The sequence below is a fragment of the Triplophysa rosa genome, linkage group LG5 (genome assembly GCF_024868665.1).
Source record: "Triplophysa rosa linkage group LG5, Trosa_1v2, whole genome shotgun sequence".
Classification (NCBI taxonomy): domain Eukaryota; kingdom Metazoa; phylum Chordata; class Actinopteri; order Cypriniformes; family Nemacheilidae; genus Triplophysa; species Triplophysa rosa.
The window spans coordinates 3,415,294-3,442,115 of NC_079894.1; the positions used below are offsets into that span (position 1 = coordinate 3,415,294).

Consider the following 26,822-nt stretch of genomic DNA (forward strand, 5'->3'; position numbering starts at 1 on the left):
GGTTATGTGTGGAGAGAAACATATTATTGTCTTTTTGACAATAATATACGTTCTCTCCAGTGTCTTGTCATTGGCCCGCTCCTCTCGTTTCCTTGTTATCTTTCCCTGAGTGTTTGATTTCCCACACCTGCCCCGTGTCTTTATCCCTCGTTTGTCTTTCCTTTAAATACCCTCTTGTTTCTTTGTCTTGTGCTCGTATATTGCGTGTATTACGTTTGTTGTGCTCACCGTTTGATGTCTACCCTACGCTCCATGTTCGCTGTGTCCTGGTGTTTTGCTGTGAATCCCCTGTCCTAGTAAGTGTTTAGTTTATCCGTATTGTCTAGTTTAGTGTTAGTTTAGCCTAGGTCCGGTTGTTTGTTTATCATTTTGTTACCTGTTCGTTTACCCCCTCGTGGGTGTTTTGGTTCTGTTTTTGTTGGTAATAAAAGTCTAGTTTGTTAATAAAATAGTTAAAAATAGTTAAAAAATAGTTTGTTTTAATAAAGTTGAAATACGGAAGTGAAACACCCAATCAGAGTTCTGCATTTGCCCCGCCAAGATGCGTCATGCGCATGTGCAGTCAGAGCAGTAGCTGGCGCTGGCGGTCTTTTTCCCCCTTCTTTTTAAACTTTAAAGGCTGATGTCAGATTGAAGGTATGGAGATTAGAGTTTTAAAATAGTTATTGATTATTTACTGTAATATAAGACAATTAATTGAGTCTGCTCCTAAAGCATTTTGTGTTGAATCAATTGTAACATGATCACAGACACAAGCAATAAAATTAAGAAACTGTATTTTTGACCTCTGATTCCAGAGACCGGTTTTTGATACTCCACAGTCCAATGTTGCGGGGGAGGAAGGCAAAAAGACCCCGTGGTCTACCTGTTTTAGGTAAAGAAGAAAAATGTGCATGGTCCTGTGGCTACTTGATAATAGCTCGTTAATCATTTCAGTCACTCTCCATTAGGCTTCGCTATACATTTTACTACATGACTATTATTTACACAGATGAGGAGAATGAGGTCGCCGAGCAGTCTGTGGATCGTGAAAGTAACCCAGGTTGGTAATTTATAAATTAATAATCTGAAATATATTCTGTACACGCCATCATGCAGTTACTGTACATCCACACCATACCTTAATTTATTGTAATGTTCAACTTGATGTAACCTATATTAATTACGTGGTATAACCTGTTCAATACAGTAGTCAACATTCGAAGTGGTTCAAAACCTTTCATCAAAAAACCTTCTTTTTAAGACAACTTTGATTAACTTTTTTACTACCCTTTTTTACTACTTTTTTACTTAGAGTTCAGCATTTTAACAATTTGATCATACTATTTACTTTTGTATATGGTTATCAGAACTATGTTAACTTTGTTTTACAGATGCCTCATACCCAGACACTGCAACTCCTGCTAGCTGTTCTCTGGACAGACCAAGTGAAAGTGAAAAAGGTGAGATGATTAATGATCTATCAGGTGTGTCAAACTCAGTTCCTGGAGGGCCGCAGGTCTGCACAGTTTAGCACCAACCAGCTCTAAACCACACCTGCTTGGAAGTTTCTACTAATCCTGAAGATGTTGATTAGCTGAATCAGGTGTGTTTGATTAGGGTTGGAGCTAAACTGTGCAGAGCTGCCACCCTCCAGGAACTGAGTTTGACACCTGTGTACTACACAATCCTGATGCGATTGTAATATCAAACCTAATCTTTGATGGAAAATAAACTAAGAGGGATGGAACATAAACAATGATTGATGGTGATTAGTTGTTGTAAGGTCATTATTGATATTGCATGTGTCTATGTTAAGGACTCTAGGCAGCTGTTGAGGAATCACCGGTGGACAACCTGTTGAAACGGATAGAAGCATTAGAGCAAGAACGTGACTTTCTTAGCCACACTCTTGCATCCGTCTGTGGTGAGTAATGCTTAGCTATGTAAGATATAATCACACTTTTTATATGTGACATTGCTTATTATACATGACTACATTTGACAAGACTACAGGACTAATCAATGTATAAAATGAATACACTGCTTTGAGTGGTTACTTGCTATTAGCTTAAAGAATAAAAAAACTTAGAAATGCTTTTTATGGACCATTGTTAGTGTCAGAAGTGTAAAATCTGGTTTATGTTGTTGTTGTTATTTATTCAGTATTAATTTTTTACTTTAAAACAAATTTTCAGTCTACTCTCACCTAATCTTACGTTACTCATACATCATGTGTTGGGTCAGAGGTTTCACGCTCGGAAGAACTGGACTCAAGGGCAGATTCAAATCAAAATAATTTAATAAATCAGCAAGACAAGAGTCAAAAAACAAAATAACGGAACAGAGTTCCGACAATCCCAAGGGTGAGACAGAGGCAGGGTCAAACAGGCGTGTGGTCAGACGAGTGGCATACAGTTTCCAAAGGGAAATCCAGAGAGTAGTCAGACGGGCGAGGGACGATCGAGGTGCAAACAGGATCCAGAAGGAAAAGGCAAGCTCGTAATCCCAACCGGTGAAGAAGACTAAAGGAGGATCCAGTACCGAACAGCAGGTCAGTCCCGGGAACAAAACTCCAAACAAAAACACTCAAGGTAACTACGACTAGAAGAAAACAAGATTAGAATATTCCGAAGGTAGCAAGAGCGGGGTAAACCATACAACGAAACAGCAACTAAGGAAAGAAAAGAGAGGAATATAAAAGGGAGAGTTGACGAGTAGAGATAAGAGACAGGTGTGCGCTGCTGAGCCGCTCGGCTGATTGCCAAACCGCGTCAGCTGCGCAACAGAGTAGTGATGAGGAGAAAGTGAGACAGTGAAAAGGAAAATCAAACCCGGGACCTGACAAGAGGTCACTCTTCTGCTGGAACTAGACTTGCATACGGCCATTACCGTAAACCATTGATTATAGTTTATAAAGTTATAATTATGGATATTTTTCTTACTGACTGTAAGGCCCTGTTGTGTTTACACCTGGTATTACAATGTGTTTGATCGATCAGATCACAAGACAAGGAGAGAAACACATTCCCGTTTACACCTGGTATTTTAATCTGCCTCTTTTGTCCACTTTCAACCACTTCTGTCCTGATTTCTTCGAGGAAAGGGCCTATAGGCAGGAAATTAATGTGTTTTTTTCCAATCTTTTGATCTAATGGATAAAATAAGCTCACAATTTACATATGAACATGCTCAGAGATGACGGAAAACACGGAGAGCAGCAGCTTTCATTTCTGCTCTGACAGCCGTAAGACCACGCCGAACAGTGTGTGTTAGAAATCAGTAATGGTGGCTAGCGTGCATAATGTTAACGTGTTAGGTCAGTTAGCGGAGAGTAGACAATTTTTTTGTGACTGTTCGATCACATGAGCTCTACACTATGAAAGCAATGCCAACATTAAAGGTGACAGCCACCTCTCAGACAAATTTAATGGAAAATCTTTCTTTTAGGCAAGGAAAAGAAAAAGAAGAAGAAAGACACTAGTAGTGAGAGTGATGAGCTAAACTCTTCATCGTCTTCCTCCCTCCCTTCATCTTCATCGGAGGATGAAAGATGCCACAAAAAAAAATCAAAAAAGAGAACCCAAAAAACAGGTCAAGATCTGCTTTCTCCAGTTCGAGGTAAATTCAAAACTTATTAATTTATTAATGTGAATTTATTCTTGATGAAGATGATTTTGCCCAATGTTTTCATAGGCGGAACGTGTGTAAGGCTGGGGAAGGCTTAGACTTTACCCTGGCCACGGGTCAAACATTAATGGGGACTTGGATCCAAAAATGCACCTGCACATTTAAACTAAATATAGTAATACAGTTAAAATGAAAAGTGCAGATTGTGGCATTACATTTCTATCTGTTCATGTTGCATCATACTTTTTACGCATTTTACAGCATTGTGCACTATAATCAACCAATTACACACAACTCTGTTGAGTTTATGAATGCATTGGCTAACCAGAGGCGTCAAGATTAGTAATCACTGGAACATCAGAGCAAATAGTAAAGCCATTTATGTTAGGACATGTATATGATAACTATCAAATATGAATAATTACATGTAACTGAACTTAAACCAAATCCAACTCTATAGTAAGTACATGTAGTTATTTAGTATTACTCAGAACTTTAATGTATAAATACACTGTAAAAAGGACACGTTAAAGTAAAGTTTAAACCAAAAATTGTTTGTTTATTTTTTTATGTTCAACAGCCAAGTGTCCAGATGATGTTCTCAAGAGATACAAAAGGTTCTTCATGCATACAAAAAGGAAGGAAGCATGACAAGAGCTTTCAAGAAAGTCGAAGTGGACAGAAACACCCTTGCTCTCACTGCAGTTGTGGCTGAGATTCAAATTACCAACCCAGAATTTTATCGCTCCATCCCACAGTTCCAGCCTCAGCAAGAGAAGCTTTTAGATTTTGCCCAGAGATGCTCAGAGGCCTTAACAACTGAAATGAAAGGCTGTATTGCCTCCTGCCGATTAAAATACAAGTTTCGCTAATGCCTAATGCTTATTTCTGGTTTAATTTGATTGTTTGGGGTAAATGGTATCCTTTGTTAAAATATACTGTATAGAATATACTGTACAAGAAAAGTGTTCAAAGATAAGGGAAATCTTGTCACTTGAAAACTTTTTTTAGATACTTTTTCCTCAAAATGAAAGTAGCCAAATTTTGTTGTATTTTAAAAGTTTAAAAAATATATTGTTCCTGTTTATCTGAAATGTTTCAGTAAAAAAGATTCTTAACTGCACATGTTGTTTTTATTTGCATGGACCTGCATTATTAGCAAGTTTAAATAAGAATGCCATCATTTTATTCTTCATGTACTACAACGTTGTGTATTTTCAGTGTTAGTACACATAAGTTCCTGGGTATCAACACATGTTCCAAACTTTATTTTAAGTGGTCAGTTTTGTGTACTTTCAGTGTAAGTACACATTAGTTCCTGGGTATCAACACATGTTCCACACTTTATTTTAAGTGGTCAGTTTTTGTGTACTTTCAGTGTTAGTACACATTAGTTCCTGGGTATCAACACATGTTCCACACTTTATTTTAAGTGGTCAGTTTTTGTGTACTTTCAATGTAAGTACACATTAGTTCCTGGGTATCGATCACATGTTCCACACTTTATTTTAAGTGGTCATTTTTGTGTATTTTCAGTGCAAGTACACAAGTTCCTGGGTATCAACACATGTTCCACACTTTATTTTAAGTGGTCAGTTTTGTGTACTTTCAGGGTAAGTACACATTAGTTCCTGGGTATCAACACATGTTCCACACTTTATTTTAAGTGGTCAGTTTTGTGTATTTTCAGTGTAAAGTACATATTAGATCCTGGGTATCAACCACATGTTCCATGGTGACCCTTTCTGGTAACACTTTACAATAAGGTTTCATTTGTTAACTGCATTAGTTAACATCAACTAACAATTAACAATACTTCTACAGCATTTATTAAGCTAAGTTAATGTTAAAACAATGTACAATTTTAAGATCAAAAGTTGTATCTGATATTAATGCTCTGTGAACTTACATGAACAAGATGTCACGGTCCTACCTTCTTGTTTGTGAATTTCTAGTCATATGGCAGGATCGGGACAGAGCCCTAAGGTTTTATGTGGAGAGAATCATACTATTGTCAATCTTAACATAATATGCGTTCTCTCCAGTGTCTTGTCATTGGCCCTGCCCCTCTCGTTTCATGTATTGCCTCCCTGCCGTGTCTTATGTTCCACACCTGCCCTCGCTCGTTGCCCTTCGTTTGTCTCTCCTTTAAAATGCCCTCTTGTTTCATTGTCTTGTTGCTCGTGGATTACGCTTGTACCGTGTACTGTTATGTGCTATACCTCGTCTAGTGTTCCTGTTCCCAGCCTTGCCCGTCGTTTGTGAGTTTTGTGTTTTACCCTGTCGTGTTTTCATGAAAGACGTTTGGTCGTGTCTTTAGTTTAGTTTTTGCTGTTCTTGTTTTCGTTTTGCCCCCTCGTGGGAAGTCCTTGTTTTCTTTATATTCTTAGTTTTGTTATCCCCATCGTGGGTGTTTTGTTTGTGCAGTGTTTTGTTAAAAGAATAAAGTCTTGTTTGTTAACCCCTTCACTGCCTGCCTGCATTTGGGTTCTTCCTCCACGCATTCCGTGACAGAATCCACGAGCCAGAACCGAACCAAGCAGGCTAGATGGAGGCAAGGCGATCCAGGCAGGCTCATCTCCTCTGCGGTCTGCGACAGGGCTACTCTGACGTCTTGGAGTTCGCTGATCGATTCTTCGAGACCGCAGGGGAGATGGTACACGATGAAACGGAGCAGATGGCGATGTTCAACGGCGGTCTGAACGAACCGCTGTCTCAGGAAGAGATGAGGATGCTGAGACCGCTGGGCTTCACGGACATGATTAGGTATGCCATGAATCGGCCGGCGCCCAGGGTCTCAGTCCAACCCAATCTTTCTCCCCCACTGGCCGCGATCCCGGAGGGTCGCATGATGCAAATCGGGGTCATCAGCACGACCGCACCGTCCATCTCTCCCCCGGCAGCTCCTCTTCCGCCCATCAGCATCCGTGGCCGGTGTAGACGAAGGGAGTCGTGGGACTCCCCCTCCAACTCATCCGGTACGGAGCTAATCGGGCTCCCCATCGCTTCGCACCAGCCGGCCACACGTCCTGTGGGCCGGGTGAAGAAGAAGCCGGCTGGATCACCTGCTGCACCGGACTGGACGCCGGCTGCTCCACCGGCTGGGACGAGGCCCGTGCTTCCCGCCGCTGCCTCTTCTTCTTCAGCCGAGTCACCCGCCTAGTGGTCGGCTGAAGGAAGGAGGTGAAGGGTACGGCTGACTCGGGGTTGGAGGCCTCTGACGAGGAACCCCAGGATTCTCGCCTCCCCCGCTTGTCAATGAGGCTGGTGGACGGTGGAGAGGCTGCCGAGAGAGGGGAGGATGGTGTGGTGGTGCCCACAGCCCCGATCTGCAGGGACCCACGCTCAGGGATCATGACCAGTGGAGATGAGTAACAGGTATAGGTTGAGACCGTGGACTCCGATAGCTCCACGGCGGACAGCCACACGGCGTCGAAGTCCAACGGCCTCAACGCCCTCATCTCCGCCCTAGAGAGTGGATTCCTGAGACCGGAGTTGAATAGCACCGCGAGTTCCTCCTCCCCAAAGACGCCATTCACTGCGACGTCCAGGAACCTCTCCACGTATTCGTCCACGCTCTCGCTCCCCTGGCGAAGTCGGCAGAGGAGGCGAGCAAGGCGGGACCGCCCGGTGGTCATGCTGCCTACTGGGTTCTGATCTGGCTCGTGCATTCTGTCATGACTCGGCGTGGTGGAAAGAACCCAATTGCAGGCAGCAGGGGATGAAGGGGTTAACAAGGGTTTTTATTCAATAGAACACAGAACATCAAAACAAAAAGCCACGAGGAGGTATAACTAAACAAACAGGATACTAAAGAGGACATAGACTGACTCACACTAAACTAAGCAAAACATTACTTGACAAACTAAACTAAACACTTACTAAACTTGATGAGACGATCCAAACGGGAACACAAGCATGGGGGAAACAGGTAAGCACAGGATACACCAACAACGAGGAACGACACGAAAGACACCATGTACAATGCATGAGCAACAAGGTATATAAAGGCAAGACAAACAAGGGTTAATGACACAGGGCAGGTGGGGAACATTAGACACGGCAGGAAAGCAATACATGAAACGAGAGGGGCGGGGCCAATGACAAGACACGAGAAAGCACATGAGGTGTCAAAAAGACAAACACCATGGTTTTCCCACACAAAACGTCTTGGTTACGGATGTAACCTCGGTTCCCTGATGGAGGGAACGAGACGTTGTGTCGAACCGACAGAATGGGGTTTGTCTTGAGAACCTATCATCTTCTGAGTATTTAGAAAAGGCCAATGAAAATTGGCGAATGAAATTTGCATGCCGGGCTCCTCCCCGGATGTCCGGGTATAAGAGGGAAGCCGGCGTGCTCATTCATTCACCTTTGGTCTGAGGAGCCTAAAGCATCCTCACCCGACCGGCTGGGGTGGGCGGCCAGTGTTGTGGCATGAGGGACACAACGTCTCGTTCCCTCCATCAGGGAACCGAGGTTACATCCGTAACCAAGACGTTCCCTTTCTGTCGGTCTCGCGACGTTGTGTCAAACCGACAGAATGGGGTTCCTATAGAAAATGCCACAGCACTGAGCTGCATCACAATCTCTGCGGAGCGACGTTGACTGGCCTGGGCGAGTCAGACAAACACGCTAGTGCGAAATTATGACCTTCCAGTGGAGAGGAAGGGGGACCCAGAGCTTTCCACAAAAAGTTGGGAAGCCCCCTAACGCCGGCCGTCACGGGCGGAGGCCTGATTCTCTAAATGGCAAGAAGCCGCCCGGCACCATACGGCCACTGGGTAAGCATTATTCCCCCCTGGGGGGGAAAAACGCTGCAGAGGCCACTACCTACCGTAGGGAGGAATAGTGGAGACACCACATGGTCTCACCATCAGGGGAGAACTCATGGGAGGAATCTGCGGACTGCAGGAGTTAACCGCAAGGTGGGAGTCCACCTGGGGAGGTCATGGGTTGCCAAGGTGGGAAGCATTCATGAGGATACATCAGACGGAACAGCCCTCGAGGGCATCCACGATCCAGTGCGCCAGACTCTGTTTGGAGACAGCCCTCCCTTCTGCTGACCCCCGAAACAGACAAAGAGCTGCTCAGAGCTTAAGGGCTCTGCGTGCGGTCCAAGTAGAGGCGCCGTGCGCGTACTGGGCACAACACGGATAGGTTGGGTCTTCCTCCCCGGTGGGGAGTGCCTGCAGGTTCACCACCTGGTCTCTCGGGAGAGTAGTGGGAACCTTGGGCACGTAGCCGGGGCGGGGTCTCAAGATGATGTGAGAATCCCGGCCCCGAGTTCTAGGCAATCTGTGGACACGGAGAGTGCTTGTAGATCCCCTACCCTCTTGGAGGTGAGCGCCATGCGGAAAGCCTTCTTTATCAAGACTGAGAAAGAGCGGCAACCCCGAGAGGCTCGAAGTCGCAAGAGGTCCACCTAGGTCGCAATAGGGTACGGAGCGTGGGTAAGGTGGTCACCCTCTCGCACCCCTTAGGAACCTAATCACCCGGTCGTGCTGTCCCAGAGGCTACCCAGCACTTGGGTCATGATGAGCAGCCGTAGCGGCTACATACATTCCCAGTGTGGAGGGGGAGAGGTTACTCCCCCGTCTCTCTTGAGGACGGGACAGCCCGTACCCGACCGAGCAACTCCGTGGGTCTTCTCGCCGAGAAGAGCACCAGGACGAGAAGAGGCGCCACCTATGGGCGTATAGCCACCCCGTGGCCGAAGCCCTAGCCTGAGTGTCCCACCCTGGGGAAGCTGGCAGCCAGGGGGAGCGGCCAGGGGGGAGTTGTTGTCAGAGCCTCAGCTCCGAGAACCAAGTCCTGGTTAGGCCGGAGGGGCGTAACTAGTACCACTTGATGCTCCTCTTCCCTGGCCTTGCACAGGCCCTGTGCAATGAGGCTCACTGGGGGGAAGCGTACTTCCGCTTGTCCCGCGGCCAGCTGTGCGCAAGGGCATCCGTGCCGAGGGTACCTCGGACAGGGAGTACCAAGCGGACAATGGGAGGAGTCCGGGGAGGCAACAGGACCACCTGTGCCTGGCCAAACTGCCCCCAAATGAGCCGGCTGCGCGGGGAGGGAGTCGCCACTCTCCGCGAGGCGTCAACTGACGAGAGAGCACATCGGCTGTCTGGTTCAGGAAGCCTGGGATGTGTGTGGCTCGCAGGGAGCTGATCACCTGCTGACTCCAGAGGAGGAGGCGTCGGGCGAATCATGTTAGCTGCTGTGAGTGAAGAAAACCCACAGCAGCTGTGCTGTCCGACCGGAGCAGCACGTGCTTCCTTGCACGAGAGGAAGTCCCTCAATGCAAGTAGCACAACCAACAACTCTGTACAGAAACTGGCCAATGATACGGCTTTGGCCCTGGGTAACATCTCGGATACTCTCGCTTCGCACAAGATAATGATCTTACAGAACAGAGTGGCCTTGGATTACATTCTTGCAACGCAAGGGGGAGCCTGCACCATTATCGGCCCTGAGTGCTGCACCGGGTTAATGGATCCTACAGAGGACTTGAACAAATTCCAACAAGACATTCTTGATCTTTCAGCAAAATTACACCAGATGACAGAAGATAGTTCTTCTTAGTACGGAAACCTGCTAGGTAAACCCTGGCTGTGGATCAAGGAAATAGCAATTCTGTTGTTGTTTTTCCTATTGGTGTACTATCTATGCGTAAACAGTATCAAGTGTTTCATTCAACACGTGACTCATGCCCATCACGAGGAAACGGCAGTTCCAACCAGAAAAGACTATTATCCACAAGAACTTCAAGGACCCTAGCTGCATGTTTGTTTCTGTGTCAGCATGCCGTTCATCACTACAGACAATCCACACAGAACAAGTGCTATGTGCCTGCAACGATCACAGGTTTAAATAATGAACTTTTAAAGTGTCTAAATTTGTATTTTGTGAGAGTTATTAGAACTCTCAAAGGGGGAACTGTGGGATTACAAATTTATACAATGTTATATCTAGGTTAAAGTTATGTATATTATGTTTCACACTTTGAGGTAAAGACGATTAATTTCAAAGAAGATCAAGTCAGGCAGCCCAGATTTCTGAGACATTAGCCTTTTGTCTTTATTCACTTCTTGACCATTGGGCAGGGTCCCAAGTTAAAGGTGAATGCTAAACTCAAGGCACAGCTAAGCCGTTGTCTCTATGATAATGTGAAGGTATGGGCAATACTGTCAGGCTGATTGGATTAGCACCTATGCATTTGAATGACACTGTTATGCTGATGAGACCTTGGATGGGACAATTCCGGTAACAGGCTGATTCCTGTATTGCATTTGCATGCTTTGTGTAAATCATCTCCACCTCTATGTATCCCGCCCCCTTGACAGGTATAAAACTCTACTGTGCTGAACTAAAAGTCAGACATGGATGACTACAGCAATGCACATCGAGTCCTCAATAAAGAGAACTTCTGTATGAAAGATATCCCAACGTCTCCTGGTCTCTGCTTCGATGAGGAAAAAGTTTGCTACACTAGCTAATACATTATTAATCACTTTTAAATCATTAAAATATCTATTATTATCTCAAGAAACAATTGTTAACAAATGATAATTGAACCATTAGAAAATTATCAGTATATACTTTGGTTTATTAAAAAGCACAAACAACTATGCTAAAACTATTTTTTGAAGAATAATAAATTGTTTTTTTGGCAAGTGAATACATTTGTGAAAATGACTTACAGTCAGAGGATTCCAGTGTGTGATGTTTTGAAATTTCCATTGAAGAACACATCAGGTGCACACCATTAAAATACTCAAAATGTGTCAGAGAAGACATCTATCTGACTACCATGCTAGTCAGCACAGTGTAAACTACCCATCACTTGTAAATGGGTTACTCATCATTCGTAGATATTTCTTACCTGTTACAAATTGTGATGGGTTGCCTGGAGAGGGGATCAAACCCGGGTCCATGGCATTCAATATTTTAGGTGTAGCTCACTGAGCTAGTTCCAAGGGTTTTAAACCCAATTGCAGAAGATAGATAGTCTAGAGGCGCAAGTCATCAGAAATGGAAAAAACTTTAATTAATAGACAAAAAAACCTTAAAGTTCAAAACAAACTTGGTAAGCCGTGCTTCCAAAAAACAGAGTAACAAAAAGGTAGACTCAGGGGTCTTAAAACTCAACATAAGTATAACACTTAACATCATACTGCTCACAACAGGAAACGAGGGGTAAACAGATCAAGACTGAACAAAAAAGGCAGGGAACAAACAGACTTATAAAGGGTCAAACACAGGTGTAGACAATCCGGTAATGATGAGATGTAGAAGGAGGCAATGTTGACCTCTACAGGCCTGGAGCGACCAGAATCCATAATGTGGTCTATCTGAAGGCACCTGGCAGGAGAAGAGCGACCCCTGCAGGCCAGGACGAACAGACACGTTATACAAGTGATCTGTATGTGTATACAAGACACTTACAACACATTCTACATCCCCTAATTGCTGTAACGAATTTGACAATTCATTTCTGCTATCCCTCAGCTGTTATAATGGAAATGAGTCAATATGTAAATCATCAGCAAATCTTGGTAAAGAGGATTACTCTGAGTGGCAAAACATCCATTCTTTAAAAGTGTGCAAATATGAGAAAATGATGGTTAAATGTGACAGCAGAAAACATTTATTTTAACAATTCAGTAAAAAAAACATTTTCTATTCAATGTAGCAAATTTTACTGTCCATACAAATTCCCCCTACCCCCATACAAACTCCCAATACAAGTTCTGTATAAACCCCTCCAAAAAGCAAACACACACCCGGCACTGTAGAGAATTTATATCCATGAAATGAGTTATTTAAAACATCAATTTCAGTCAAGGAATTAGTTTAGCTCAAAGGAAAATACGTATAATAATCCTGATGAAATATACATATTTTACGGTGTCTGATTAGTAATATAAAGCATAACAATACTTGTATGCATTCGTCCAGCAAATGCCTCAATGATATTATATACTTTACATTATCTCATGGCCATAAGTAACGTGACTTTACCAAACAGGATTTAGAGCAAAGGTAGCGTAAATCAAAACACAGTAAAAGGGACCAAGTCTGTGAACGTGAATACAGAAAACCCATCACAAATGAATATATATGGTTGTTTATTAAACTCTACTCTACATGGTAAACAAAACAATGACGATCGCATAAAACAAACAAATACATGAAACACAAATGCGCTTGGAAGCGCGGAGGGAGAAAGAGTGAGAAGAGAGAGAGAGATAGAGAGAGAGAGAGGGCATGGCAGCGATTTCTGAACACCAATAAAAATCATCTTTAACAAAGAGGCACAGACTTAACGCAGCTTTCTATAAATAGAAACGGATACTTGCAAGCTCTGTGCTGGACCAATATCCGTATGCGCATGTAGAGAGGGAATTGTTCAAAAGGTTTCAGAAGGCAAGTCCTGCCGAAAGTTGCGAAAACTTTCAGAGCAGGCTCGAAATTTAAGGCATGACCACCAGAGTTTGAATCGACCAATCAGAGTTGAGCAGGGAAGAGGTTATTTGTCCACTCAACAGCTAATTTGCATCTTTATGAGATATCATTCCAATTATAACATAATGAAAAGAAAGTGTTCTATGGTCACACAATGTATATAAACAAGGAGCAATTGTAAAGACAAACATTTACATATCAAATATGCTATGCTGCATCAAGACATGATTCATTTGGCGGTACGAATATGAACAAAGCCTGAATTAACTTGCCTATTTAACAATTACAGATTATTTAAAAATGGCAAGAGCGACAACATATAACCTAGATATTTAGATATATTTATAGAAAAGGACAATTGAATCACACGTTCCTATTTGTCAGAGAAGTTTCTCTGGTAAGCCAAGTTTCAGATTTGACCGAGAGACTTCTCCCCTCTGCTTTGAAGTTTAGGAGTCGTAAAATATCCAACAGAGAAACAAAAGGTTATCAACACTCTCAGTGAGAGGTTTTGACTCTGGTCTTTTGATGATCGTATCAAGAAACCAGGAGAAAGGGGGTTGATGGCTCTTCTTTAAATGACTCCGACCATTTGGCTTATGCTAAATTCTCTACAGCACACACGTGCACACACACATGAACTCCCACACACACACTCCTTGCACACACACGCACATAAACTCCCCCCCCCCACACACACACAAACAACCTTTAACCTGCAGGTTTGCAAAAATTAGCACATGACAAATGGTAACTGTTAACTCTTTCTCAACAGTTTTCTTCTCTTAACCAGCATGAAAATCTATAACCTTGCCAACTGGCACAGTACACAACGTTTTACTTTCTTTTAAGTATGGGGAGAAGCTTTTCCATGTTCTACCTCCGACAAGTGCTGGAAATACCATTGAGAGTACAACATCAACCATCTATGCCGTTTTCCAATGTCATGAATGAGACGACCTAGGGGTCCATTGTGATATTGTTTTGCCAGCAAGGTGTTCCACCAGTAATTCTTCAGTGCGGTTTCCCCTGAGCCTCCACACATTCTCCTTGTATGTTCTCCAGGCCCTCTCAATATGTTCGTTATGAGCTCCTGTCTGGGCATCAACAAATGCCACACTGTGGTTCACGGTATAATGCCTGTAACCGAGCTGGGGCAGAGCATGTCTGTAGGCCCTCCACTCATCGCTGATGATGATGGACCCTCTCTTGGCATGGTGAGAAATAAGTGGAATCAGTTCCCTTCTGGTCCTCCTTTCAACTAAACGGAGAACTGGTTTTGCAGATTTGTGTACTTGGTAGTTCACTCCCAGCATCCAAACACCCACTTCCTCCTTTTCCATCCACCATCCATTCTACCTTGCCCATACTGAAAAAAGTCTAATGAAAGAAAGTATTTTTAAATAGATTTGAAATTAATTTACAGTAAATTGATCATGGTTCAAACCCAGTGTAACTATGGTTTACAGTTTAACATTTAAAGGGATATTTCACCACAAAATCAAAATTTCTCCTTGTTTTACCCCCAGTGCATTCTAAATTAATATGATTTTTTCTGGAAGAGCAATGCAGTCGTTGTTATAATCCCAAGTATCATTTTACTTCCAAGCGGTAGAATGGGAGTGGATGGTAGTTGACTTTTTGAAGGTCCAAAAAGTGCCTCCATCGATCATAGAACTGCTCAACACGGCTCTGTGGTCTTAACAACGGTCCTATAAAGCGAATCTATGCATTTATTTAAAGGAAATATCCATTTTGACAACGCTATTAATGTTAATGTCTAGTTAATGTTAATTATCACTCGGGCTGCGGGTGCACTGATGCTTGCTTTCGTAAGTTCCGGTGGACCTTTAAAAAGTCAAATACCATCCACTCCCATTCTACCGCTTGGAAGAAAAATGATACTTGGGATTTTTGGGGAAATTTGGATTTTGTGGTAAAATTAGAAAGTATTTTTTTCTTTTGCAGCCATTTTATAAGTTTCAGATGTTTCTTTGCCTTGACTAGCTTGCTCAACTTTCTAGCTAAACTTGGCATCTTTTTAACGGCATGTAAGTGTTTCCTCTGGTATCCCACCAACAGATTGTGTGTGTAGTCCCGCCAAAAACTGTACAAATATTGTAGCACTTGTGTCACCCATACACAGCCAATCAGATCCATAGAAAATAATGTAAAGTTGTAAAAGTATTGTGGCGAGGGGGCCGTGGTTTAGCGAGGTCTGCAGCAGGAGAGAGAGCCAGGAGAAGAGCAGTAAGTGAGTGGAGTAAATGCAAACAACTAACACCTGTGTCTCATTCCAGTGAGCGCGCGGGGAGACGATATGTAAAGACCCAGGAGACGCACAACGGAGAGAGAGAGAGACGGACTGAACACGGACTGCCACGACCACAAACCTCTCAGTAGAGAAAGAAGGACTTTGCTGGATTATTATCTTCTCGAACCGTGCTGAAGGAAAAGCAGTGGATTTATATGTTGTATGAATGGACTTTTGATTTCTCGTGTGGCAAAGCAATAAATCTCGTGTCAGTCTCGCCAACCTCGTCCTCTTCCTTCCTTACCATAGCGAACCCGCTACAAGTATTTTTAAAGAATTACAATTATATGAATACGTAAGTATAACATGTATTTTCAAATACGTAATTATTACATTTATTTTGTGATATTTATATCATAAAGAATAAAAATGTTTTTAAAATAAACTGATAGACAAATCTGATCTGTGGCAAGCAGTGAACAATACACATTTAAAGCATGTCCTGCCACCAGGCTCTTCATTGGTCGTTCACACGCTTTGGGCCTTCTGGGCCCATCAAGTTTTGATTGCTGTGGTAATATCCTTAAAACGACTCTGCCCATTTCAAAATGTGATGGACTTTTCTCACTTTTAAAAAGCTTATGCAGCTGGTCTCATCCCATGTCGTTAACGACGGATAGCATTTCATCTGGAAAGAAATTGCAAAATGTGAAAAAAGAGACAGGCATCCAGAACATACAGATGTAACCTCTAGTGGCAATAACTTCAGAAAGCAGCACCCCCTAATGTCTGAAGAGTGTGCTGTGAAGGGACAAGTTTAAACTACACGATGAGCACACACCAACAAGACTGCCCCAAAGAGAAGCACTTATTCTTCAGGAAAAAAAGAATGCTTCTCTTTGTAGTCTTCTGCATTAACTGAAGGAAAGGAGAGAACATAATTGAAGACATGAAGTCAGTCAGCAAAAAATTACCCCAACTTGATAGCACTTTCTAGGCAATTTGGAAAGACAGATGCTAAAGTTGGAGCAAATATCATCTTGATTTCATTTCAGGAGGGTAGGCGATCCAAGTGGAGTGGTGCACCTTGAGTGACATACTGGAATATGATACGATGAGTCTTGTCTGCAGGTTAAAGCGCAATTAAAACTACCCCAAAGAGAAGCACTTGTGAATAATAGACCAATCAATGCTCCCATTTGAAGTAATCTTACTGTGCTGTGCCCTGAGATTCCGTGAGCAGCCCTCATAAAAATCAGTGTGCAGTTCCTGAAGGTTGTTCACTGTTGCAGCATACGTCACTTAAAACTACCCCAACAAATAGCACTTACTCTATACAGCTGACAAGTCAATGCCATTGTGAGGGTACCGATAGTGGCAGCTTAAAACATTGCTCGTTTTAAATTGAAAAACAGTGTAGCAGCAAACGAGATAACTTACAGACAGAGACCGTGGAGCATGTTCTAGGCTGCTAGACAAATCTGATCTGAGGCTAGCAGTGAACAACACACATTTAAAGCATGTCCTGCCACCTGGCTCTTCATTGGTCGTTCACACTTTTTGGGCCTTCTGCGCCCATCAAGTTTTGATTGCTGTGGTAATATCCTTGGAACGACTCTGCCCATTTCAAAATGTGCTGGACTTTTCTCACTTTTAAAAACCTTATGCAGCTGTTCTCATCCCACGTCTTTAATGACGGATAGCATTTCATCTGGAAAGAAACTGCAAAATGTGAAAAAAAGAGACAGGCATCCAGAACATACAGATGTAACCACTAGTGGCGATAACTTCAGAAACCAGCACCCCCTAGTGTCTGAAGAGTGTGCTGTGAAGGGACAAGTTTAAACCACACGATGAGCACACACCAACAAGAATGCCCCAAAGAGAAGCACTTATTCTTCAAGAAAAAAAGAATGCTTCTCTTTGTAGTCGTCCAGATGAGTCTTTGAACTGTGCATTAACTGAAGGAAAGGAGAGAACTTAATTGAAGACATGAAGTCAGTCAGCAAAAATTTACCCCAACTTGATAGCACTTTCTAGTCAATTTGGAAAGACAGATGCTAAAGTTGGAGCAAATATCATCTTGATTTCATTTCAGGAGGGTAGGCGATCCAAGTGGAGTGGTGCACCTTGAGTGACATACTGGAATATGATACGATGAGTCTTGTCTGCAGGTTAAAGCGCAATTAAAACTACCCCAAAGAGAAGCACTTATGAATAATAGACCAATCAATGCTCCCATTTGAAGTAATCTTACTGTGCTGTGCCCTGAGATTCAGTGAGCAGCCCTCATAAAAATCAGTGTGCAGTTCCTGAAGGTTGTTCACTGTTGCAGCATACGTCACTTAAAACTACCCCAACAAATAGCACTTACTCTATACAGCTGACAAGTCAATGCCATTGTGAGGGTACCGATAGTGGCAGCTTAAAACATTGCTCGTTTTAAATTGAAAAACAGTGTAGCAGCAAACGAGATAACTTACAGACAGAGACCGTGGAGCATGTTCTAGGCTGCTAGACAAATCTGATCTGAGGCTAGCAGTGAACAACACACATTTAAAGCATGTCCTGCCACCTGGCTCTTCATTGGTCGTTCACACTTTTTGGGCCTTCTGCGCCCATCAAGTTTTGATTGCTGTGGTAATATCCTTGGAACGACTCTGCCCATTTCAAAATGTGCTGGACTTTTCTCACTTTTAAAACTCTTTATGCAGCTGTTCTCATCCCACGTCTTTAATGACGGATAGCATTTCATCTGGAAAGAAACTGCAAAATGTGAAAAAAAGAGACAGGCATCCAGAACATACAGATGTAACCACTAGTGGCGATAACTTCAGAAACCAGCACCCCCTAGTGTCTGAAGAGTGTGCTGTGAAGGGACAAGTTTAAACCACACGATGAGCACACACCAACAAGACTGCCCCAAAGAGAAGCACTTATTCTTCAAGAAAAAAAGAATGCTTCTCTTTGTAGTCGTCCAGATGAGTCTTTGAACTGTGCATTAACTGAAGGAAAGGAGAGAACTTAATTGAAGACATGAAGTCAGTCAGCAAAAATTTACCCCAACTTGATAGCACTTTCTAGTCAATTTGGAAAGACAGATGCTAAATTTGGAGCAAATATCATCTTGATTTCATTTCAGGAGGGTAGGCGATCCAAGTGGAGTGGTGCACCTTGAGTGACATACTGGAATATGATACGATGAGTCTTGTCTGCAGGTTAAAGCGCAATTAAAACTACCCCAAAGAGAAGCACTTGTGAATAATAGACCAATCAATGCTCCCTTTTGAAGTAATCTTACTGTGCTGTGCCCTGAGATTCAGTGAGCAGCCCTCATCAAAATCAGTGTGCAGTTCCTGAAGGTTGTTCACTGTTGCAGCATACGTCACTTAAAACTACCCCCAACAAATAGCACTTACTCTATACAGCTGACAAGTCAATGCCATTGTGAGGGTACCGATAGTGGCAGCTGTTGTGGAAAAATATCAGTCTTGTAGTTCAAAAAATCTCTCAGACAAAGAAGGTCCGGGTGTCAAGGAGTTAACTTTATTTGCTCGAGCCAAACAAACTGAGATGTTCCAAGTCATCTAAAAACCAAGTGTTTTCTAGTCTACAGTTATAGTAAAACTTCTGAAAGGTGGTCTCTTCTGAAACCAATCAGGTGCTTTCCTGTTATCTCTTATTTTTATTAACCAATTATCGATTGTCTGCCACCATTAAGTCCCAGGCAACAAGGTACGTATCTATTGGTGCTACCCTGGCTATTACATCATTTTTTTTTTAATAATTTGCATACAATGGTTACCATACGAGACCACCAAACAAGCCATGGTCTCCATACGAGACCACCAAACACACCTTGGCATACGTGCGTAATCATGGTTACTTTTAAACAGTGCAAAATCCCCAGGTTTCAGAGAGAGCACAACATGCTTCAAACTAGTCCTCTAAAAACATCACTGGATTTTACCTTCTTACATTGTGCTCAAATGTGCTTTAAACATGCTTAAAGTGACATCAACTGCATTTATATGAACAATCATTGGTCCCAGGTACAGATTGTATCATCAAATCATCAATTCATTTTCAAATAATCAAATTATCATCATAAACCTACTTATATGTAATCATTCTTATTAAATATGATTTCAGATCAACCCATCTATGTACTAATGTTCCTATGAATACTTCTCAATACTTTTTAGGTATTTTATCAAGTGAATTTATAACTGTGGTGAATAACAGTGCTCAATACATGTAAAATATATCTATATGTGTTCAGAAATTATTCAGAAATTACAATATATTCCCCCCTTTTGGACTCAAAAAGAGTCCCACACATGATTAATTTCTGCCGAGGAATAGATACTACAAAGTGAATGAGTGCAGGCAAATGTCATCAAAAATGTAATAAGAAATGTGTAAGTATATATATATATATATATATATATATAAATGCGTGGGCGAAATCCTTAAGCAATTAATTGAAGTATGCAAGCTAATAAAAATCCATCTTATCCACCTTGGTTATCTCGTATCACGGACAACACCTGCTTATAATCCACTACATTAGAACAAAGACATGTCTAATCATTTTCATAGATGCGTTCAGCACTAACTGAATAAACAACCATCTGTTGTTGAGGAGCAGATGTGGTAACTCTCTTCATAGCCTGCATGACGCATGGCCAAAAACATAACAATAACAAAATGGGCAAGAGAATGCAGGTTGCCAACATCAATATGTTGTGTAGATTTTGGAAAATATTATTGAACCAGTCCCAAATGGAAGATTCTGAATTCACTTCTTCCTTTGTGATCATTGTGGATAACATGGTGATGTTTTGTATTCCTTGTTCGATAAGATGTCCATCCGCGTCATTGTCTGGAATGTACGTACAACAAGTCTCTCCAATCATAGCACAAACACCTCCGCGTGCTGCGGTGAGTTGGTCCAGGACCACTCTGTTCTGGAGTGCGGTGAGCCGTATTCCTCGTAGTTCCTCTCTGATTCCTTCCATCATGATTTTCGTCGTATTGATAAATGAGGCTAACTCATATCTGGTGATTTCCACTTCATGCATCAGTGATCCTACGCCCAGTGCTGGGATGAAAGCAGCCACAAGTTTCTCAGCAACTGTCCATATGTGATGGTTCTTTGGCACTGGGCTTTCTCTCAGGAAATTGAATAGGTCTCTTCTTGTCCGTTGTTGGCTGTCCATTGCTCGATGGGGCAAGATGATGGCCCCTCCATGAAGTTGGACTAAAGCACATAGTCCTGTCCAGTTCTTTGGTAAGGATAAGTGTACTCGATATCCACACAGCAAATAGTGTCCTTCAACGACACCTGTTCCCTCTACATCAGGAAAATGCACAGTCAAACATGAAGGACATTTTGCTCATCCTCTCTCGGAAGTCACAATGTATTGGTAGGCCACAACTGTTTGTGGAGCTTTATGTGTAGTTGTAATAAGGCGAGGTGGAGGATGCACATAGTCTGCTATGCGAAGACATGACATACAACTTTGTCTCATAGATTCATTTGTTTGCTTGTAGATATGTGTATGATATGTTGATATGTTGTAGATAACATTTCCTCTCTGGTAATTTTCCCAAGAAATATCCTCCTGAAGATCGTTCATAACAGAGGAGTTTACTAGGTTAACTAGGCAAATGCTTGACTGTTGCAATCTGAGCAAAAAGTATTTTGGGGAGAGTGATTGATTTCCAAGTGCTGTCCATTCGAGTCATCATAACATCTTTAGTATCTGCATTTGGGTTCCTTTGTAGTCCTGCAGCTGCTATTGCAACCATAGCTATCTCAAATGTTGTGTTATGATCCTGATGTGGCCACCAGTCTCCTCCAGTGGTGCTATGAGGGAACTGAGAACAAACATAACAGTTTCTGGAAGCATACATTTTGACTGTATGATTGGTGAATCTCCACCACATGTTAGTAGCATAAGGATGAGGGGGATTAGAGTGATCCATCCATGAATCAAGTCGGTCTGTGTTGTTGATACTCTGTCGTTTATTTCGGTGTTTTGGTACAGACTCTGGAACCAACTGACCTGGGAACAAATGTTCATCTGTGGTAGCATTTACTCCAAAGTCAGCCTGCTCCAAGGTAGAATTCATAAAGTCTGTGTCGTTCAAATCCATATCCATGTCTTTGCGCAGAGTTATGTTATCCTTGAAAAGGGTGTCTGGAATTTCTTCATCAGTTATTTTTCTCATGATGATTGGTATGATGATCACACATGTCAAAATTATCAACAAAGATGCTATATCTCGCTGTCCACACAATCTTCGAAGTTTCATGGGATGGCATGGGTGCCTTGAGCTCTCCATATTGTTATTTGCAAGGTTTAATTTTAGTAAGATTCAATTCAATTCATATCCTTCAATGTGATAAGTAAAAATTATCCACTGACCTGGTTTTAATCTAGATTCTGCTTTAAATCGTGTATGTCAATTATGTGGTTTGAATTTCAAAGTCCCTGTGTTCAGGTTAATTGAGGGCCAAAGCAAATATTGGGTGCACACAGTTAAAGTCCAGCTTGGCCTTCTTTCAGTCCATGAATCATCCTGTGTTGAAGTAAAACCTACAGCCAATATAGCATTATCCTGTGACAGCAATTTCAGAGGCTCTAGCAGTTCCAGTTGTCTTTGTTCTTGAAATACAGACACATAACCAGAATTCACCAGTTCTTGATAACACGGCCTCTCAGTACCTTCCTCCCTGGCTGGAAAATAGAGCGATGTCCCTCTTATTCGGTCTGCAGGTGGTTTTCGGTGTGGGGTGTCATCCGTATGATCAGGTCTGAATTTTTCAGCAAATTGTTTAAAGGCAGATGACATTCGTCACATACAATGCTTATCAGGTCAATTATTTGGGTAATATTCCGTATAATATTTCCAAAGATGCGTAGTGATGTCCGTATATTCCAAAGTCAAATGGCCAGTTGCTCTGTCCAATACTGGTCTAAAGTTTTGTCTTGTTTCGCCAACAATATATGTTCTTCCTAATTGTGTTGTGTTATCTGTAGATTTTTCTGCAGCTGTTACAAAGACTGCTAATATACTCTCGTCCTGTTGCAAGAGTCTTCTATCAACGTGCGTTGAGTAGGTTCTGTTGTTGTCCCTTCCTGGCCAAAAGTTAGTTGGCTGAAATGTAAAATATCTGGAGCGAGGTGTCTTTAAATTAAGTAATAAATAATCTTGGGTTGTCAATGGTACAACGTGATGCCACATGTGGAAAAGTCTTTGAAATGGGTGAGGTCACTAAAGGAGTCACTTCAGGGTAACTAATTTCTTTAAGCTAACTATGTTCGTCCAGTGGGTGGCCCCCACCCTCTCTAAATGAGGGTAGTTCTTCAACTGGCACTTTGCCCTCATGCTCCTACTCACAGTTCTAGTTCCTTGGATAATGCGCACACACGTATTCCCACTCCGTGATAGGTAAGTTATGACCTGTAGTTGTTAAAGCTTTCTCTCCTCGATGTATAACTGGTCGTTGTCCAGGTTGTGTGAAGAAAAAGAAAATAGTTATTCCAGAATGGATATCATAGTAGGCTGGTACAGCAACTGAATGTCCTACAGCAAGAACTGCTGGATCCTGTTCTAGTATCTGTCTTGCTTCTGGTCCTAGTAGTTGTCTAGGGTACCAAGGTATTGAAGGGTGTAGTACCACTCTCTCATGCCAGGTCTGTTGTCGGTTTGGTGAATATTCTTCTTCCTGGAGTGGAAGACATCGTTTCCATGGTAATCTAATGTCCTTCCATCATATTAGTTCGTATACGTCTGTGATGTCACTCTGAACAGAAACTCTGTTGTTTTTGAGAATCTGCAGTCCTGCTTTGGAACACCCCCAGTCTTGTCCTGCTCAAAGATTTTAATAGGAGTGAGGTAGAGAAAGATAGAAAGAAAAATGGAGAGAAAGAGAGAGAGAACACATAATACTTAGCCCTCTCTGTTAGTTCCCTTGGGGCCATAGTTATGCAAATCAACTTGTTTTCATATGTGCAGTTTCAAAAGGGGAAGGGGTTCACTGCCAAAACAACAAACAAACATGAGCTATCTTCCTGCCTATGAGTGTCTTTTAAGAATATAACTATACTACATATCCCAAAAGGAAAACAAGTCTATGCTATCTCCCTTACTATTCAAAAACAAAGCTATAATGGTAAAACAAAAGTGGCACCCCTTGTTTTGGTTTTGTATTAGACAGCTATGGAATGTCATTATATTCTTCACATTTTTCCATTGCTGTGACCATGGTTAACATAAATGCCTCAGAGTCATTGTGCATATGTAACTTTGCATGTAGTTACATTTGCTTTTCTTGTGGCTCTAACCAACAAAGACCTTATCATAGGGAGAACACAACAAAATAATATTGTAGAAATCATTAGAACAACAACAATTATCATTCCCACTTGAGTTAACAATTCTCTTTTGACCTTGCAACCAGAGGTGTCCCGTTGTTATCTGAAAAACATTTCAAGTTTGCAAATTCCTAGGCTCTGTCATTCGGAATCATGGCTTTTCGTATCACTGCTATGCGGATGATACAAAACTCCACCTGTCATTTCAGCCTGATGATCCGACTGTCTCTGCACGCATGTCAGCATGCCTTGCTAAAACAGAACTGCTTGTATTCCCGGCCGACACAAAGATTCATCACAACTTCTCCATTCAACTGGGCTCATCGGCCAGAAACCTGGGAGGGGTGTTCGACGATCAGCTTAACTTCACTGATCAGGTTGCCAGCACCACCCGGTCCTGTAGATACATCCTCTACAATATTAGGAAAAACGATCCGGTTCTGTGTGGATTATCGCAAAGTTAACGCAGTGTCGAAATTTGAAGCTTATCCAATGCCGCGAGTTGACGAATTGCTTGATCAGCTGGGCACTGCTCTTTTTATTCAACACTGGATTTAACAAAAGGATACTGGCAGATCCCCCTATCACCTATATCTAAAGAAAAAACAGCCTTCACCACGCCGTTCGGATTACACCAATTCTTCACCCTTTTGTTTCTGATTGTTCGGGGTGCTGGCCACTTTTCAGCGCCTCATGGACCGTATCCTCCGACCCCATGCTACATATGCCACTGCTTATCTAGATGATATTATCATCTATAGCAATGACTGGCAGTGGCATATGGAGCATCTGAGGGCAGTCCTGAGATCGCTGAGGGAGGCCGGCCTCAAGGCCAATCCAAAGAAGTGTGAGGTTGGGCGGGTATAGGTCAGGTATCTGGACTTCCACTTGGGTCATGGACAGGTGCGTCCCCAAATTAATAAGACTGCAGCGGTTGCAACTTGTCTGAGACGCAGGATATTATAGAAGGTTTGTGCCTAATTATTCGGAACTCACCAGCCCACTGTCTGATCTCACTAAGAAGAAAGCGCCAGACCCGGTCCAGTGGACGAAGCAGTGTCAGCAGGCCTTTACCCAAGTGAAGGCTGCCCTGTGTGGCGGCCACTATTACACTCTCCTAACTTTTCTCTCCCTTTCTTGCTGCAGACTGACGCGTCGGACAGAGGGCTGGGTGCGTTCATGTCCCAGGAGATGGAGGGGGAGGAACGGCCCGTGCTGTACATTAGTCGGAAGCTCTCGAAGAGAGAGGCTAAGTACAGCACCATAGAGAAGGAGTGTTTGGCCATCAGGTGGGCCGTCCTCACCCTCAGATATCTCCTCACGCGCCCCTGCAGTGGCTCCACCACATGAAGGATACCAACGCATGGATCACTCGTTGGTATATTGCTTTGCAACCATTTAAATTCAAGGTGATCCACAGGCCGGTTTCACAGATGGCTGTGGCCGACTTCCTCTCCAGGCAGGGTGGGGGGCTGCAGACCGGATGGCTCCACGGCCTGAGTCGGGCGGTGGGGGTATGTGGCAAGGGGGGGTGTGGTTCAGCGAGGTCTACAGCGGGTGAGAGAGCTGGGAGATGAGCGGTGAGTAAATGGGGCAAGTGCAAATGACAAACACCTGTGTCTCATTGCAGTATGTGGCATTGGGGAGCATAAAGCCTGCGGAGAAGCAGAGCCAAGAGAGAGAGAGATAAGGACTACTACTGGCTACCAAAGAACACTAGATGACGAGAGAGATTCTTACTCCGAGACTGTGGAATATACCAACCCTATTCCAAAAAAGTTGGGACACTGTACAAATTGTGAATAAAAAAGGAATGCAATAATTTACGAATCTAATAAACTTATATTCTATTCACAATAGAATATAGATAACATATCAAATGTTGAAAGTCAGACATTTTGAAATGTCATGCCAAATATTGGCTCATTTTGGATTTCATGAGAGCTACACATTCTAAAAAAGTTGGGACAGGTAGCAATAAGAGGCCAGAAAAGTTAAATGTACATATAAGGAACAGCTGGAGGACCAATTTGCAACTTATTAGGTCAATTGGCAACATGATTGGGTATAAAAAGAGCCTCTCAGAGTGGCAGTGTCTCTCAGAAGTCAAGATGGGCAGAGGATCACCAATTCGCCCAATGCTGCGGCGAAAAATAGTGGAGCAATATCAGAAAGGAGTTTCTCAGAGAAAAATTGCAAAGAGTTTGAAGTTATCATCATCTACAGTGCATAATATCATCCAAAGATTCAGAGAATCTGGAACAATCTCTGTGCGTAAGGGTCAAGGCCGGAAAACCATACTGGATGCCAGTGATCTTCGGGCCCTTAGACGGCACTGCATCACATACAGGAATGCTACTGTAATGGAAATCACAACATGGGCTCAGGAATACTTCCAGAAAACATTGTCGGTGAACACAATCCACCGTGCCATTCGCCGTTGCCGGCTAAAACTATATAGGTCAAAAAAGAAGCCATATCTAAACATGATCCAGAAGCGAAGGCGTTTTCTCTGGGCCAAGGCTCATTTAAAATGGACTGTGGCAAAGTGGAAAAATGTTCTGTGGTCAGACGAATCAAAATTTGAAGTTCTTTTTGGAAAACTGGGACGCCATGTCGTCCGGACTAAAGAGGACAAGGATAACCCAAGTTGTTATCAGCGCTCAGATCAGAAGCCTGCATCTCTGATGGTATGGGGTTGCATGAGTGCGTGTGGCATGGGCAGCTTACACATCTGGAAAGGCACCATCAATGCTGAAAGGTATATCCAAGTTCTAGAACAACATATGCTCCCATCCAGACGTCGTCTCTTTCAGGGAAGACCTTGCATTTTCCAACATGACAATGCCAGACCACATACTGCATCAATTACAACATCACGGCTGCGTAGAAGAAGGATCCGGGTACTGAAATGGCCAGCCTGCAGTCCAGATCTTTCACCCATAGAAAACATTTGGCGCATCATAAAGAGGAAGATGCAACAAAGAAGACGTAAGACAGTTGAGCAACTAGAAGCCTGTATTAGACAAGAATGGGACAACATTCCTATTCCTAAACTTCAGCAACTTGTCTCCTCAGTCCCCAGACGTTTGCAGACTGTTATAAAAAAG

At 42.8% G+C, this 26,822-nt stretch overlaps 1 long non-coding RNA gene across 1 annotated transcript; it reads left to right on the forward strand.

Moving 5' to 3' along the window:
* The first annotated feature begins 797 nt into the window (after positions 1–797).
* LOC130553762 (uncharacterized) lies at positions 798–1,931 on the forward strand. Its single transcript, XR_008962903.1, has 4 exons — positions 798–874; positions 992–1,042; positions 1,374–1,442; positions 1,799–1,931. It is a non-coding gene; the product is annotated as an uncharacterized LOC130553762 (long non-coding RNA).
* The last annotated feature ends 24,891 nt before the right edge of the window (positions 1,932–26,822 follow it).